The following is a 15,382-nucleotide window of genomic DNA, read 5'->3' as shown; positions in this document are numbered from 1 at the left end:
GCCTCTGTTTATAGAGAAAATGGAGGGAGATGGGTCTGAAACTCATCCAATTATAGTGTTTGTAACTCAACAGAGTTTTTTCACCGAAATGGGCAAAGATTTTGAGAGAAAGGGGCTTGTAGTTGATCATTCCTTCTTTGTGCAACAAGTCTTCTCGATTTTTGGTGGTTTCTCATGGGTTACATGCGTCTAATGAGGGATTGGGGCGTGCCAAACATTGTAGCCCCGTATTTGGGGCTGATAGTGGCAAAAAACATAAATTTAAAGAATTTTTAAATATTATTTTGTCTTTTATTGATTTTAAGTAGGGGCTTGTTTGTTATTTTGGATTTTTTAAGCCTATTAGGCTCAAAATCATTGGTCTAGGTGTTTTAATGTAGTTAAGTAAGGATCTGACATCAGTCCCCACCCACTTAAGATCCTAAGTTGGACACTTGATGTGGCGGTTCAATCGGGTGGATAAAAAATGTATATCTTTAGTTTAATGGTCAAATGGATAAATCTGGTAATGAAATTTGGTGTGTTGGGGTTTTTTGGGTTTCTGAACACAGTGGTGAGGTCTAATTGGACAAATGGGATTGGGAAGATTGAGATCTATGGCTGAAAAGTTTGGATCAATAAGATTTGCTAAAATACGATCTTTATTTGATGAAGGGTCAAATGGGGGAATTTTGGAACGAAATTTGGTGGATAGGCATTTTCAAACATCCCAAATTTGATGGAAGTGGAGGATCTTTTATTAGAGATGTGGATTGACTTATTTAATTCAGATCATGGTCTTAGCTTATGGTTTTTCATTCAACGAGAGGGTTTGAAACGAAATCTTGTTTTTTCAATGGTCAAATGGAGGTGTTTAGTCATGAAATTTGATGTGATGGGATTCTTTGGGTCAATGAACATGGTGGTGGGGTTTGATTGGTCAGAATAGGCTTGAGTGATGGAGGTTTGTGACCGGTGAGATTTTGATCAATAAGGTTCGTTAAAACAGAATTCAGACTTGATGTTAGGTCAAACGAGGGAATTTTGGGATAAAATTTGGTGGGTATGTATGGATTGAGATCATGAGGTTGTTGGAAGGGTTTGATCATGTCTGGTGTGTACAGATCATGAGTTTTAGGTTTGAGGAGTGTCACAGTGTTAAATGCGTCGAAATGGGATCTCTGATGGATGATTGGCTAAATCCAGGATTTGGGATTGAAATTTTGCATGATTGATAGTTTGAGGATTTTGTTTCACGTGATGGATTTTGATCAGGGATCAAGTATGGTGATGTGGAATAATCAAGACCATCAAAAGGGAATCAAGTAGATTTAACGGTGAATTTATGGGCATTTGGGCTAAAATTTGGTTTCTTAGGGTTTAGGCATGTTTTAAAGTGGTTGGTATGGTCCGATCGGGCATCCGGATTGTAGGAGATGGGTTAAAGAAGGGACCGAGAAAAAATTGGATGCTAACAAATAATAAAAAAGGTTTTATTTAGTTAATTAAGTATTCACCCATTTCAATCAAGGCTACGATTCTTATTGGATTAGGTTTGGATACATGATTTCCATCTTATTTGTTTGCCAACCTATTTATAGCTCTACTAATAATGCTAGGCCAACAAAAAAAAATCCTTTTTTATGAATAAAAACAAGCTGGTATGAATTCGGGTATAAATGGGGGTCTGGGAGGGGGATACTATAAACCATTAATTGTTCTAAAGATGTATTGTTTGCCCTACTCAACTATAGGGTATTAGTTCCAATATGATTGCTAATGAGTTTCCAATCCACTCATGAATATCCACCTTCTAGAAATTGCAAATATGAATCCATATACTGTTATCGTAAAGAAGTGTACAATTCAAGCATTTGAGATTTTTATGAATCCAAACAAGTTGTTTTATGTTTGCCTCGACAAAGTATTTGCATGTATAAATAAACTCATAGACTATATACTTTCTATAATACTGAAGATTATTAGATGTATTGATTTTTAGTACCTTGTAAGTAGGAATACTTGCCCAATGATGACAAAGTTTGAAGGTTTTTGAATGGGTGGAATCTAGAATTAATTCAGATGAAGCTATTGAAAAGGTGAATGATGGAGAAAATCTTGACAAATGTGTTGAAGAGTTGGAGAAATTAGTAGCTATGTAAGGTATACATATGGACTATTATAAGTCTTCCCAGTGCATTAATGGTTGCACTTTTTGTATTATGTCTTTTGTAAAATTTTTAATTAGTATTTATGTGTTTTGTTATTATGGATGATGAATATTAGGATTTATGGATGTTGATTTAATAACATAACTTTAAGTTTTTCAACCATCAATTTTTATTTTCTAAACTCAACACAAGACTTTCTGGGTGTAGCTTACTTTCTTCTATCTTCTTCTTTAAGACGATACCATCAAATGAATGCACAACTAGCTCACATGAGTATAGTGCAATACACTTGAGAAGTATAATAGTTGTTGTAAAGGTATTAGTTCTCAATGGCCTCCAAGTATATAAAAGTTATGCCACAACCATTTAATTTCGCCTAGGTATTTGGGACAAAAGGTTCAAATTCTCTTACTTTACAATAAAAAATATTGAATAATGAGAGAAGCAATTATCTTTTCAAGTTTCCATAGAAAAAGAATGCTATACTTAATTTAGAATAGCATCTAGTCATAAACATGACATTGGTAAGAGAATGAACCCAGTCTAGATTGTTAGACCATTAACCAATAACACTTCCATGTGAACCTCCTATCAAAATGGTCCAATGAGATGTTATAATTGATTAAGATTCTTAATTGGATAAAACAAATGCAAGTGCCTAAACACTAAATTTTGAAGTGATATGGATCAAATACATTTTACCCTTCTAATTAAGAAGATAGTGGTTTTAGAAAAATCCATGATTCTTTTGATTTTGCTAATGTATGAGCATAAAATTAGCTTCATTGCAATAATCTAACTAAATCACCCTTGGAAAATCCTTGCAATATTAGTTTGTTATAATTACTTGAAATAGTATATGAATGTGGTTCTTGTATACTTCTTTGATACTATAGAAAGTTGAACTTCACATTGTGCAATAGAAAGTTGAACATCGATCAACACTTCATCCCACATTTAGCAGTACCTAACCCCCATAGCTTTTCATCATCCAATGGATTCACATGCATCAGCAAACAATGGTATCAAGTTGACTATGAAAGTGCACAAAGTGCAACATTTAACAACCAAGCAATGTTAAGAAATTTAAACGTGACCTTCATCCTCTATATAGTGCTGATTCAAAGTTCAAAACTTGATTTCTTTGGTTTGAATTAGTTGGACCCATACTTGTCTTAGACGATATAAGAAATATCATGGTAGAATATAGAAGTAAGAAATATCATGTGATGCTGCGCGATCCGGTCACTCCTAGCTGACAGGGGGCTTCGCTCCTAACTGGCAGCAAACAACACATGAGAATGAGAAGAATGCGAAGGATTCCCGAGGAACTTGCCCGGTGGGAATGCGTCGATACTTAAGTTAGAACGCTTGAGAGAGAAGTAAGGAGTGCAAAGAAGGCTAAGAGTGCAGGTAGCGCTAGCTCAATGAAAGTTCAAGATTAACTCAAGATACCTCTTCCCCTTTGACCCTGTGACTCTTAAATATGGATGTTCTTGTAAAATCTGGCATAACCGCCTCTGGCCCTCTGTCGCAGCTGTTTATTGCCAGGGCTGCGCAGGTAACCGTTGCAGTGTACTACCCAATCAGATGAGAGACACGACCCGAAGAGGACAGACACGCCGCCACCTGTCGAGAGAGACGTGAGTACAGTCTGTTAGGTTGGCAGCGACTGTGTCGTCGGTCAGGAGACGTGGTGCAGCCTGATGGGTACAATTCTGTCAGATGTGAAGCTTCCTGAAACGCTTTGTCGCTTGAACGGCAAGCTGCTTCATGGCGAGCTATCCCGTAGCGAGTTGCCTTGTAGCGAGCTACCCTGTTACGAGCTGCCTCGTAGCGAACTCCTAGTGGTACTCCGAGGTGATTCTGCTTGAGGTTGCCTTTGGGACAACTCTCTAGCCTAAGTATTGGAGTGAGCTGGTTATCCTAGCTCGCGAGCTAGGATAGACTTGCCTTGGAGTATTCCCTTTCGGTACATCGGGGGTCCTTGAGCTCGCACTGTAGCGAGTTCATCCTGTGGTGAACTGTAAATTTGGTTTATTGCTTTTATGGATAGAAGGGAGGTTGCCATGATGTAATTGGGTATAGCTTGAATGACTGATTTTATTAATGTAGTTCTTCCAGCCTGTGACAGTTTCTTTGCTTGCTTGTATCTCTCCCTTGAAACCAGATTTTTTCTCCCAAGTATTTTTCTTGAACTTTCATGTGTGACATTTAGAGTAATTGTAGTAAAAAATTTCTTTTTCTTCTGTGAACTCCATTGTTGAACTGATCTCCAGATTTTTGCAGATTTATTCTCTCCCGACATTTCCTCAAAAATTTTCAAGATCTCTTTTATTTTTCTTACTTGATTAGGTCCAGCCTTTACATGATTAAACAATCATCTGCAAACAAAAGGTGGGTGATTGGGTCCCACCTTTGATTATTTTGAAACCACCCTGTGTTTCTTTTCTCTGCTCAGCTATGTTCAACAGATTGGATAGGGTCTGCATTGCAATTATGAATGGGTCACCCTGTCTAAGGCCATTTGGAAAGTCAAAGAAAAGCATAGGAAGTGTACACCTCATGTTGAGTCTCCATGCAAGTTTTAGTAAAATGCGAATCAAGATTCTCTAATAATGTCCTAAAGCATAGGAAAAGTGCTCATATACTTGAGATAGGAGAAGTGCTCATATACTTGAGGTGTATTCCTCTTGTATGGTGGCATATAAAAAGCACTGTTATATGGATAAGGGCACAAGGTTGGGAATTTGACACATGTATCGGAATATGAGTTACAGATGGTTTTGGAGATTCTCCACAGAACTAAATTCTTTGGAGAAAGATTATAGTGGAGAAATATGGCTTAAGTAGAAATGGTTGGGATGTTGCAAATTCTCACATGTAAGTTGTGGTGTTTTGAAGGGTATCTACAAGGCTTTTAATAAATTTTTTCGAAGGATGCGGCTTCAAAGTAGCAGATGGAGAAGATTATATTCCTGATTGGATTCATGTTGTGGGGACAGACTTCTTCCAGGCTCTATTTGGTGTAACAGAGATCAAATTGGTGAGGGTTGCTGAATCTTATGCTCCAAAGTCAACGCATAAACCTGCAAGCCTATGATCCTAGATACTGGAAGCGGACACAGTTGAAGTGTTTTCAGTGAAATCCTTCTACAATGGCATTATTGGTGAGGCAGGTGAAAACTTTCCAAGCAAGGGCCTTATGAGGGACTGCTGCTCCAGCAGAAGTTAATTTTTTATTTTTTTTTTTCTGTGGGTGGCAACTTGTGCGAAGTGAGGATGAATCATCAAATCACTTGCACTGTGGTTTTAGTTCCTACGTTTGGTACCATTTTTTTAAAAATTGCAGTGCTGATTTCTGAGCTTAGTGAAGCAGCTTTTAGAAGAGTGGAGTTGCAGGTATGACTGCGAAAGGAAAATAGTCTGCTGATCGGTTGTTCCAGATGCGGTTATGTGGGCTATCTGGTATGAAAGGAACAACAAAATTTGAGTAGAAATCTACAACAGAATCAGGGCTGATTAATCTGGCAATAGAACTTTTAAAGAGTTGGCTATGTGTAAACATTGTATTTAAGGATAGTATATTCTCTGCTTCCTTTCTGGAGTTGGATTTTTTTGGGGATCTTAGGCATGCATTGTACAGCATCTCATTGTACAGAGAACCATACTTTTGAAATTAATACATTACGCTTTACCTTCTTTCAAAAAATAAAAGCATTTATTAGGAAAGATTACATTCATATATTTTATTAGGAAAGGTTACATTCATTGTGTACATTAGCTGTTCATTAATGGTGAATAATCAAGGAGACAGAGAAAAGTCTTATATAGAAGTGTTCTTCAAGAATCCATAGAGTGTCGGAGTCTGATGCATGTCCTAAATGGACACTTCATCCATTTAGGACAGTCCATGCAACAATGGTAGAAAGGCATATGCTAATATTGTGTTTTATATTGGAGGCGTATGACTGATACAGACTCAACTTATTCCCCCTTCATTGTTATTATGTATTACCATATAAAAGAACTTACCTCACTTCTGCAAGAAACTTGAATGCACACATAACAAGAAAAAAGTTAAACAGAGTCTCCTCTCTTCTCACTCTCAAAAAACCACTGAAGGGTTTGCCAAAGAGAAGAGATGGTCAGTGAAGGGGAGGGGGCTGTAGTGCATTGCAAGATAGAAAGAGGACTGGTTGGCTGGTTGCTGAGAGGATCCTTCACAGCTTCCTGAAGACAGGTAAACATTTATTTTTTAGGAAGCTACACGGATCCTTGGCTGCTTCTTCAATTATTCTCTCTGTGAAACAGAGGGCTCTTCTCCTTCTTCTGCTATTGCTGCTACAGCTGCTGCTGTTTTTATTTCCAGAAAACAGGGGCTCTGTTCTTAACAGGGGGCTGCACCTGTTTTTCTCTTCATCTCCTTTGTTTCGCCTTCTCTCCTTTACCTACAAATATTAGAAGAATAGGAAAGTAGTTAGCATTTCATATGAAATGAAAAGAATGATTTGCTGTGAAGTATTAAACTTTAATAGCTTAGAGTGCTTATTGATAGTGCCCATGGTGGGGCACCTGCCCTAAATGCCATGACATATAAGGTGGTGCCCATCTAAGTGGTGTGCCTAGATGACAAAAATCACAAGGTGGGCACCTTATTGTAATATTGTTACTATGGTTGCATTCTACATCCTATTTGGATGTGTATTGATACATCCTATCATATTATCATGACTTATGCTTTATTTTAAGGTTTTATTACTTAAATATAAAAGATCCAAGGATGTAAGAGAAGAAAAAGAAAGAACAAAGGTTCTTTCCCTTCTTCTTTTCTCCTTTTCCTCATTATCTCTCTTGAATCTTTTATAAGGTTAGAGCCTTCTTTAGTTGCCAATAATTTTTGGCATGTAATTTCTCTATCAAGTACTTGTTAATTGGTATATTTTTACTGTTGTGTTTTAGATATTGGAATTAATGGATTTAAAATGCTATTGTCTTTTAGATATAATGATTTGTCATGTTTTGACAGGAAAATTTATATTATTATCAAAGAGCTAACCTTTTTTTTAATTTATATACATGCTAATTGGTATACAAAACTAGGGAACTAACCTATAACTTAGCGTTTTGACATTTTGACATTAGGCTTTATGGATGATATCATGATGCTTAATTATCAGTTTTGCATTTGAATTTGATTGTTTTATTATTAGATATTGCAATTATAATTTTTCTAGTTATTTTCCTATTTTTGGGAAAGTTAACTATTTTTCTATTTATTATATTTTAAAGCATATATTTCTTAGGTTTATGCCTATTGCATTATTGTTTACACCTCACGCCTCAAGATAATGGGAAACCTCATATCACATCTCTGCATTTTAAAACATTTCTCATTGTGTAGGATAGTTTCAATACTTCTCTGGTTGTCTTGGGACTATTAAAATAGACACTCACAAAGTGCAAAAAGTTTAGTTATATGACCTCATTATCCATCTTGGAATGACCTCTCGTTTTGTCTTTCTTTTTATTTCAATTTCATTTTTTTTGCAGTAGTTCGCCTTTTATTTTGAACTTTTTTTTATTTCAAAGCCTTCTTATAATCATCTCCGATGCGTTCTCTGTTTGTGAACTCATTTATTTCTTTTTTATGCTAGAGGACTTATATATCTATTCTTTTATTTAGTTCCTGATCTTAAAGAATGTACAATCTGCAACATATATGTCTGACTAGTCTTTATTAGTCTTGCTTGGTTGTTTCAATCCTCTTGGTAGGTTAAACCATTGTCCCATGGACTCTTCTTATGGATGGTATGTGCTGGGAATGTATAGGGTTTTGACACTTCAAAGATTCTTTGCTTTACTATTTCAGTTTCTTTCCAATTTATTTTTCCCATTTCTTGTTTGATAAAAACTAATACATACCCTACATTTTGACTTCAGTTTTTTCTAATGCCTTAGGTCATTATGTTGATTTTTTGCATTTATGCATATGAATTTAGTGTGATACACACTGCACTTGGTTCTTACTTCCCCAATTAGTTCCTTTTCATTTCTAGTTCAGCTCCAGAGCCAGTTTCCCAGTAGATATCTGACCAAACTTTTTTTGTTTGTCACCATGTAATTGCATCTTAAACCAGAGTGTGAATTCATTTTTCACATTGCCAATATATATCAACACAAGCAACTATTTTTGTGGTCATTGAATATCTTGATAGTTTTGAAATTTGATTAAGGCCTTCAGACTTCAGTATTCCATAATTTTTTGGCTCCATGCAATCAAGGGCACTTTCTTTTGGTTTCCAAACCTTTTTCTTCAATGGAATTTATTTTTGTGCAATCAGATTAGAGACTTCCTTTACTGTTTTCTTTCTTTCCTTCTTTTTTTTTTTCTTCTTTGGATTTTTCACTCCACAAGATTATCAATCTGTGATATTTATTGGATAGCATATGAAAGTGCTTGGAGATTCTGCAAAGCATTACAAGTTGATATTTCTTTCTAAATTCCTGAATCTGATACTGAAACTTTAACATTGAGTTGGATCACATAACTTCTCCATGCACATTATTCTTTTTATTATCGATAACATATAGGTTGCTTCCTCAGGAATCCAGATGCATTTAGGACTAGCTTTGATACAATTGATGGACATAATAGAATTGATCTTCAATATTCTGGTTGCAGATCCACCAGAGGAAGACTTCCCTTCTGCTGATTTGAACTGGATAAAGTTTGAAATCGCTGAACATCGTGATGATGTGACCCTTATTCCTTATGACCAGGTTGATGCATTTGTAATTGGAGAATGTTCTAACGTGGAATGCCCGACTAGGTTCACATTGAGAGAGGAAGAAAGAGGCCAAAAGGCATCCTAAAGACCTACAAGAGTGATGAGTATCTGGAGCATAGGCTGTAAGTCTTTTACCTTATGTTTCTAGCTTTGAATTCCTTTTTTGTTAGGTCTCTGCAAATTGCAGGCATCATGTTGTTTCATTGATGCTAATATTGCATCTTCAAAGGTCTATTCATTGACAAATGTGGTGCAATTGGTCTTATCTATCTTGGCATTCATCTTGATTGAAAATTTAAATCTTGAAAACTCTTATACATGGGAAAGATGAGTAAAACTTAGATGTTTGAAAAAGTGGTTGAGCTGTATGACTTATGGAGCCACCAAATTGACTTCAACTTGAGCATGGAAAATTAGGGCACGATGCTTTATAATCAAGACATGAGGATGACTTAGAGTGGCATAGTTGCAAACAAGTGATTGACACATTGGTTTTACGTTTAGGGATATCATAAGAAAGTTAAATGGTTCACAAGGCACATGAATATTAGAATCCAGTGGGTGGGCAGTTCAGCAAATGTAATGGTTGATTTTCTTGCTAAACAAGGGACTTCTCGGGAACTATTATATTGGGCTGCATTGTAATCTTTAGTTTTTGAGAACCTGTAGTTACTGTTATAGGAGACTTTCCACTTCGTGCCTCTCCATGGGATGCTTGTAAAAGTTTATTTTCCTTATTAATGAAATTATCATTCAATTATAAAAAATATATAAGTATCTCGGATGGATAAGCCAGGACAGGGAATTACAACCTATGTTTTCCAAAGAAAAAGTGCAATCTTGACTATTTGATCTGTCCTTTATTTGTGGCAGCTCTATTACCAACATACCATTGACTAGAAGAGAACTTAAAATCTCCTCCACGGCCTTCTTTTTTTTTATTCCTTTTTCTATTTTATATAGCTCATCCAACATTGTTGCATCACAATTAAAGAATAAGTTTTAATGTTGAGTCTAATCAAGACTCAAAAAGTGTACAAAGCCCTGCTCAATAACTGTGGTCATTCCTGAACCTGGAGATCTAACTTTCACTAACCTTTATATTAAATAATGGATAGGGCACACCTGAAGTAATAGTAAGTATGTGAGAACAACTATTTGATAATCTTTTATACAAGTGATTGTCATCTTATTTTTATGCAAGACATACAAATTAAGCTCGAATTTTTTATTTATTTTTGATTGGAAACAATCAAAACATCATTAATAAATAAATATACAGAAGATGGATATTTGCAACATAAGGGATGTATACCATCCACTTTGATTGCTACTCTTTTGGGAATCAAGGAGTTTTAGTATTTTTCAGGGATGTAGACTGTCAACTTCAGGAACCTTGGAGTTTCAAAAATCATAACGGGTAGACTGTTTTAGTGTTTTACAGGGATACTAGGCTGTTAATACTTGATTAGAGCTGAGTTGACTCCTTTACAAGGGCCAGGTTGAAATATGCCAATAGTTGTGACCAAGGTCAGCTAGTTATTTAGTTGATTATGTAGCTGGAGGTGGGGTAGGGAGGAAGACTTTGTATAGTTTCCTGTAGTTTTTGTTGAATGCATGGGTAGAGACTGGACATTTGGTAATCTTACAGTATGCTTAATTTTCTGTTTTGAAGTTCTTTGGTCCTTCCCCTTGGGAGTTGGGGTATGAAGAATTGTACAAAATTTCTTATTACCTCCTTAAAAGAATGTTCTGTTATAGCTTCCTCCTAATTCCATCCTTAAAAGAATATCGATATATAATATATATAAGGATAATTATTGTTACTTTGGAAAAACCATTGATCTTGATAGATGGTGAATCTGCAAATGGCATTTGATGGGGATAGCAGGTTCTAGGTATAGTAGGGATTATCCTTATGCTCAATGAGGTGAAATTTGTTTTGACATAATTGTGCTTTGAGAGGGTTCTCTAGGTATCAGACATCAGAGTGAACTTTTGATGGGCTAACTAGGTTAGGGGTTAATTGTGATAGCATGTAGCTGGTTGACATTGCCACAGAATCTATATCTATATCTATACTACATATAAAAGAGCAAATGCCCCTTCTTTCTGGATTTTTCACTGGACGTTTTCTACCCCTCTTGTCTAAGCATACAGAAGGCATAAAGAGGGCATATATGTCCTTTACTCTCACTTCAGAAACTGCCCACTTATAACTATTCAGATACTGCCTACTTATAACCATATAAGAAAAGGTCTACTAAAGAGTCTTTACGACTAGAGTGTCATGGGAATCAAAAAAAGAAATAACACATACATCCCCCACACTTTATCATCAATAGATAGATAAGGGTTAAATAAACACAGAAAATGCATGAAAGTATGAAACAAAACAAATCTACCTTCATTGAAGGCACTGCCACATGCAAATGCACATAGACGTTTACTATGTCTTATATAGCTTAGTGTTTGTGCATCTTTGGATTGATTCATATTCTTTTGTCTGATCATCTGATGTCCATTCCATAGGCTTTTAAGATGTCAACCCAACCTAGTTAGGAAGAATAGGGTCAGCCAACTGGCCGCTATGTCTAGCTGGTATGCAACCCCCGAATAGCAGGCAGCTCCACTTTGTACATTTACTGAGTAGACCTTCCATTGGAAAGGAAACTTCTCACTGAAGGAGGCAGTAGGAATGGAGACAGGTGCCTTCACTTGCTCTCAATCCTTTCTATAAGCAGTCTTATTTTAATTGTTTTTAATGCATCTTTTTTTAATGACATGTTTAACTCTTTTGTCCTACATGGACCAGCAGAATAAATATCTATGTTGAAAAAGAAATTTATTTTACAGTTTTTGTTTGTTTTTTCTTTGTGAAGCTATTGATGCTCTTTTGGACCTGAGAATTATGGGGAAGGTGGGGGTATATTACCAAGCAGGAGATATACCCGAAATCGTTCTGCTAGACCACAATCCATGAGGGGCGCTGCACAGCTTATACTTGCCACTTCATAGAGTTAAGTGCTTGTATGCTTGTCCATCACTTGCACTCATAATATAAACAAGTCTGGTTTTGTTTGCCATGGTCCACTAGATAGAGATGCTATTGACCCTGGTGCTAAGAAAATCCCATATGTCTGTTAACGAGATCCAACAGCAATCAATGTCAATGATTTATCTTGGCCTTCCTGAGCAGAATGTATTTTGGAAGCACATTAAAGGGGTTCAACACTACTGTGGTTCAAATGCAGAAGTTACTACCCTTGCATTCCTGTATGTTCGCAAACTTGGGATGATTATAAAAAGGTCAACATCTAAATTGGATCTGGAGGTTCAAGCTAGTATTCAGTTATGTGTTGAACACAAGAAGAAACCTGTATTCTTCTATCAGGATTCTACTGAAACAGATCCTTTCATTTTGATTCAAACAGAATAGTAGTTGCAATTTGCAACAATTTATCTGTTTTTTATATCATGGTCTTATGGCATGTAATCCAACGTTGGCATAAAAAGAACTCAAAATAAGTAGTACTAGTACATAGTTACAGCCACAACAGGAAGTTAATGGACAGAACTTTTATGATATGTGGTGTTTTTGTGTGGCAGTATCCACTGTGTACACCTGGAGGCGTGCAAGAGGTGTAAACCTCATGCACCTCACTCATACCTCATATAAAAAGACAAAAAAAGAAAAAAAAAGGAAAGAAAAGGAAAGAAAAGGACAGGAAAGGAAAAGAAAGTGAAGGGAAAGAAAAAGAAACAAAGAGAAGGTAAAAAAAGAGGAAAGAAAGAAAAGGAAAGGGAAGGGAAAGGAAGATAAGGGGAAATCCGCCCCAGGACTCCCTTGGCTGGGGGACTGCGCTGCCCAGACCAACCCCCCCAGCCCTTTTTCAAAGATAAAGAACCCCTTTCAGCTAGTGCTATACATCTTGATTCTTCTTAATAGAAAAGAACTTTATTAAAATAAAGAAAAATAAGATCCTCCTTCCCTTCTCCTTCCTCCTCCCTCCTCCCCATTCCCCTCCTCTTAAGGAGAGTTACACCTCCTTGTGTTTGGGAGGCTTACACCTCTTACATTCCTAACTACACCTCATAACTCTGCATTTTAAAACATTGTTGTGTACACTACTAGTATTTGATTCAAGACAACATGCCCTTCCAGTTGCCTGGGTCACAACATGTACTACTTCCAAGCAGGACATGTTGAAGTGGATGAAATCTCTTCTGGATCGAGCACGTACTGTTGATTCAGCTTGGAAGATCAATGGGTTTTGATGATGCATCTGCATAGGTTGATCCAATCAGGCAAGATGCTTTGAATAAATGTGAATATTTGTTTATTCTTCTGTTTCAATACAAAACCATCCATGCCTTTACCATTTGGATGTTGCAAGGATATATTTTGCTGTCCTGTTCTCTTTTTGCCTCTGGCGTGTTCATAGATCATGGCTGAGGAACATTATCAAGAAGTGCAATAAAATTGAAGTTCAGCAAGAGTTTCTTAAACGTCTAGGATAAATAGTGTATGCCATCTGGGGTGGCATGGATTCGGAGGATGCAATGGGGGAGTTAATCCAATATTTTGTTGATCAGACTGCCTTCATGCAGTATTTGAAGGCCTACTGGGTGCCAAAGATTGGTAATTAATCTGTTGCATTGTTATTCGATGTACTTTTTTCGTGGTTAGATTCTCTCTTCTTGTTATACTATTACCTTTTTTGGACATTTTCATTGAACTTGTGCATAAAAAAATAAACTTTTGCCTTCTTGTCTGATAGAAATGTGGCTTGCTACCACGAAAGGTTTTTCACTTGCAAGTCAGGAGGCATCTGGGGCCATAGAAACTTATCATGTTAAGCTGAAGCTGAAATTATATGATGATTCACATCTTGGTGTACTCCAACGAGTTGGTAAGTTGGTGCACAAGCTGACAAACGAATTGCATTCAAGCTATTGGCTTCATAGATATGCAGATGAAAGTGATTCCTTTCAAAATGTTAAGTAAGAATATATTGCTTCTACATCTTGGCACCGAGAACAGAAAATTCTAGATGCTGCTGTTACCTTGGGTGATAAAGAGCACCTTTTCGCAAAAGTTGTAAGCCAGAAAGACAGTAGCTAGTCACATCTAGTGTGGTATTCTGGATCAGAGTTCTCTTTTTGTGATTGTGAATGGTCAATGCAGGGAAACCTTTGTGATTGTGAATGGTCAATTCAGAGAGATCTTGCTCAATTTGTGGAAAAAAACACAATTGATGATTCAATTGCGCTTGATCAGTCAATTGCCGGACAAGCCAGATGCTTGACCAAATACAAAGGCTAGTTGAATTAAGCAATTCTAAAGACATTGTTAATTTAGTAAACAATCTACCATTGAAGTGGGTGTCCAAGAAAGGTAGAACTGTAGCTCGCAAACCAGCATCATCTTTTGGCTATTTGTGCTAGAAATAGTTCCAAGAATGCTGCTACCCTTAAAAAGAACCGTGAAAGGAAGAGATTGTCTCAGTTCAGGTGATATCTTGAATATATGGAGAAAGCATCAGCAACAGGTATTTTTCTGCCTTTTTTAATTCACCTTCATAACTTTCAGCTTTCTTGTGTGGGCGAATTCCTGAAGTTATATTACATTTCTCTGTCACTTGTTCAATTGTTATCATTCCGTAGCTTTTGTAATCTTTCTTTTGTTTACTTGATGTGTATGCATCACTTAGAAGTGTTGGTTAACCCTTGCAGATATTTTAGATTTATCTAACATGTCCCATTCAATTTTCAGCATTCCTTGGCTTTTGTCATACCTCTCTCTCTCTCTCTCTCTCTCTCTCTCTCCTTGCCGCCCTTTTTTTAACTTGTGCTGTTGATCCTTGTGTATTGATATGGTACTTTCATTTGCAAAGGCTCCTTTTCACCAATTTTGACATGTCATTTTCCTGAATAACATTACTTTACTCTTTGTTCATGGAACTTGATGTATATGCATTACTTGGTGATGTTGGTGAACTTGTGCCAGATATTTTATATTTCCCTATCATGTCCCATTCATTTTTCATCAATCCATAGTTTTTTCATCCTTTCCTTCTATTTAGGCCTTGTTTGGGAGTGCTTATTCAAAATAAGTGCTTATTTGGGCCATTAAACACTTATTGGTATTTGGTAAATAAGCCCAAAATGAGTGCTTATTTTAAAAATAAGTTTTTTAAGCCCAAATTTCCAACTTTTTTTAAGTACTTATACAATAAGCACTTATTCAAATTTTTTTCTTCCAAAATTATCCATAGTTGAATTTTAAAATACCACTTATAAAATTATCCCTAGTTGAACTTTATGAAAGTACTTTTATAAAAGCACTTTTACAAAAGCACTTTTAAGAAAGTACTTTTATGAAAGCACTTTTAAGAAAGCACTTTTATGAAAGTACTTTTATGAAAGCACTTTTTTGAA

General features: G+C 36.2%; 1 pseudogene across 1 annotated transcript; it reads left to right on the top strand.

Moving 5' to 3' along the window:
- Positions 1–4,761: 4,761 nt before the first annotated feature.
- On the top strand, positions 4,762–14,459 carry LOC104599569 (uncharacterized; annotated as a pseudogene). Its single transcript, XR_016076223.1, has 5 exons — positions 4,762–9,063; positions 11,824–12,471; positions 13,061–13,257; positions 13,325–13,583; positions 13,723–14,459. The product of XR_016076223.1 is annotated as an uncharacterized LOC104599569 (transcript).
- The last annotated feature ends 923 nt before the right edge of the window (positions 14,460–15,382 follow it).

Source organism: Nelumbo nucifera, chromosome 1 (genome assembly GCF_055504915.1).
Source record: "Nelumbo nucifera cultivar China Antique chromosome 1, China Antique-T2T, whole genome shotgun sequence".
Taxonomy (NCBI): domain Eukaryota; kingdom Viridiplantae; phylum Streptophyta; class Magnoliopsida; order Proteales; family Nelumbonaceae; genus Nelumbo; species Nelumbo nucifera.
The sequence above is the reverse complement of the archived record's forward strand: the minus strand, read 5'-3'. Positions and strand labels throughout refer to the sequence as shown.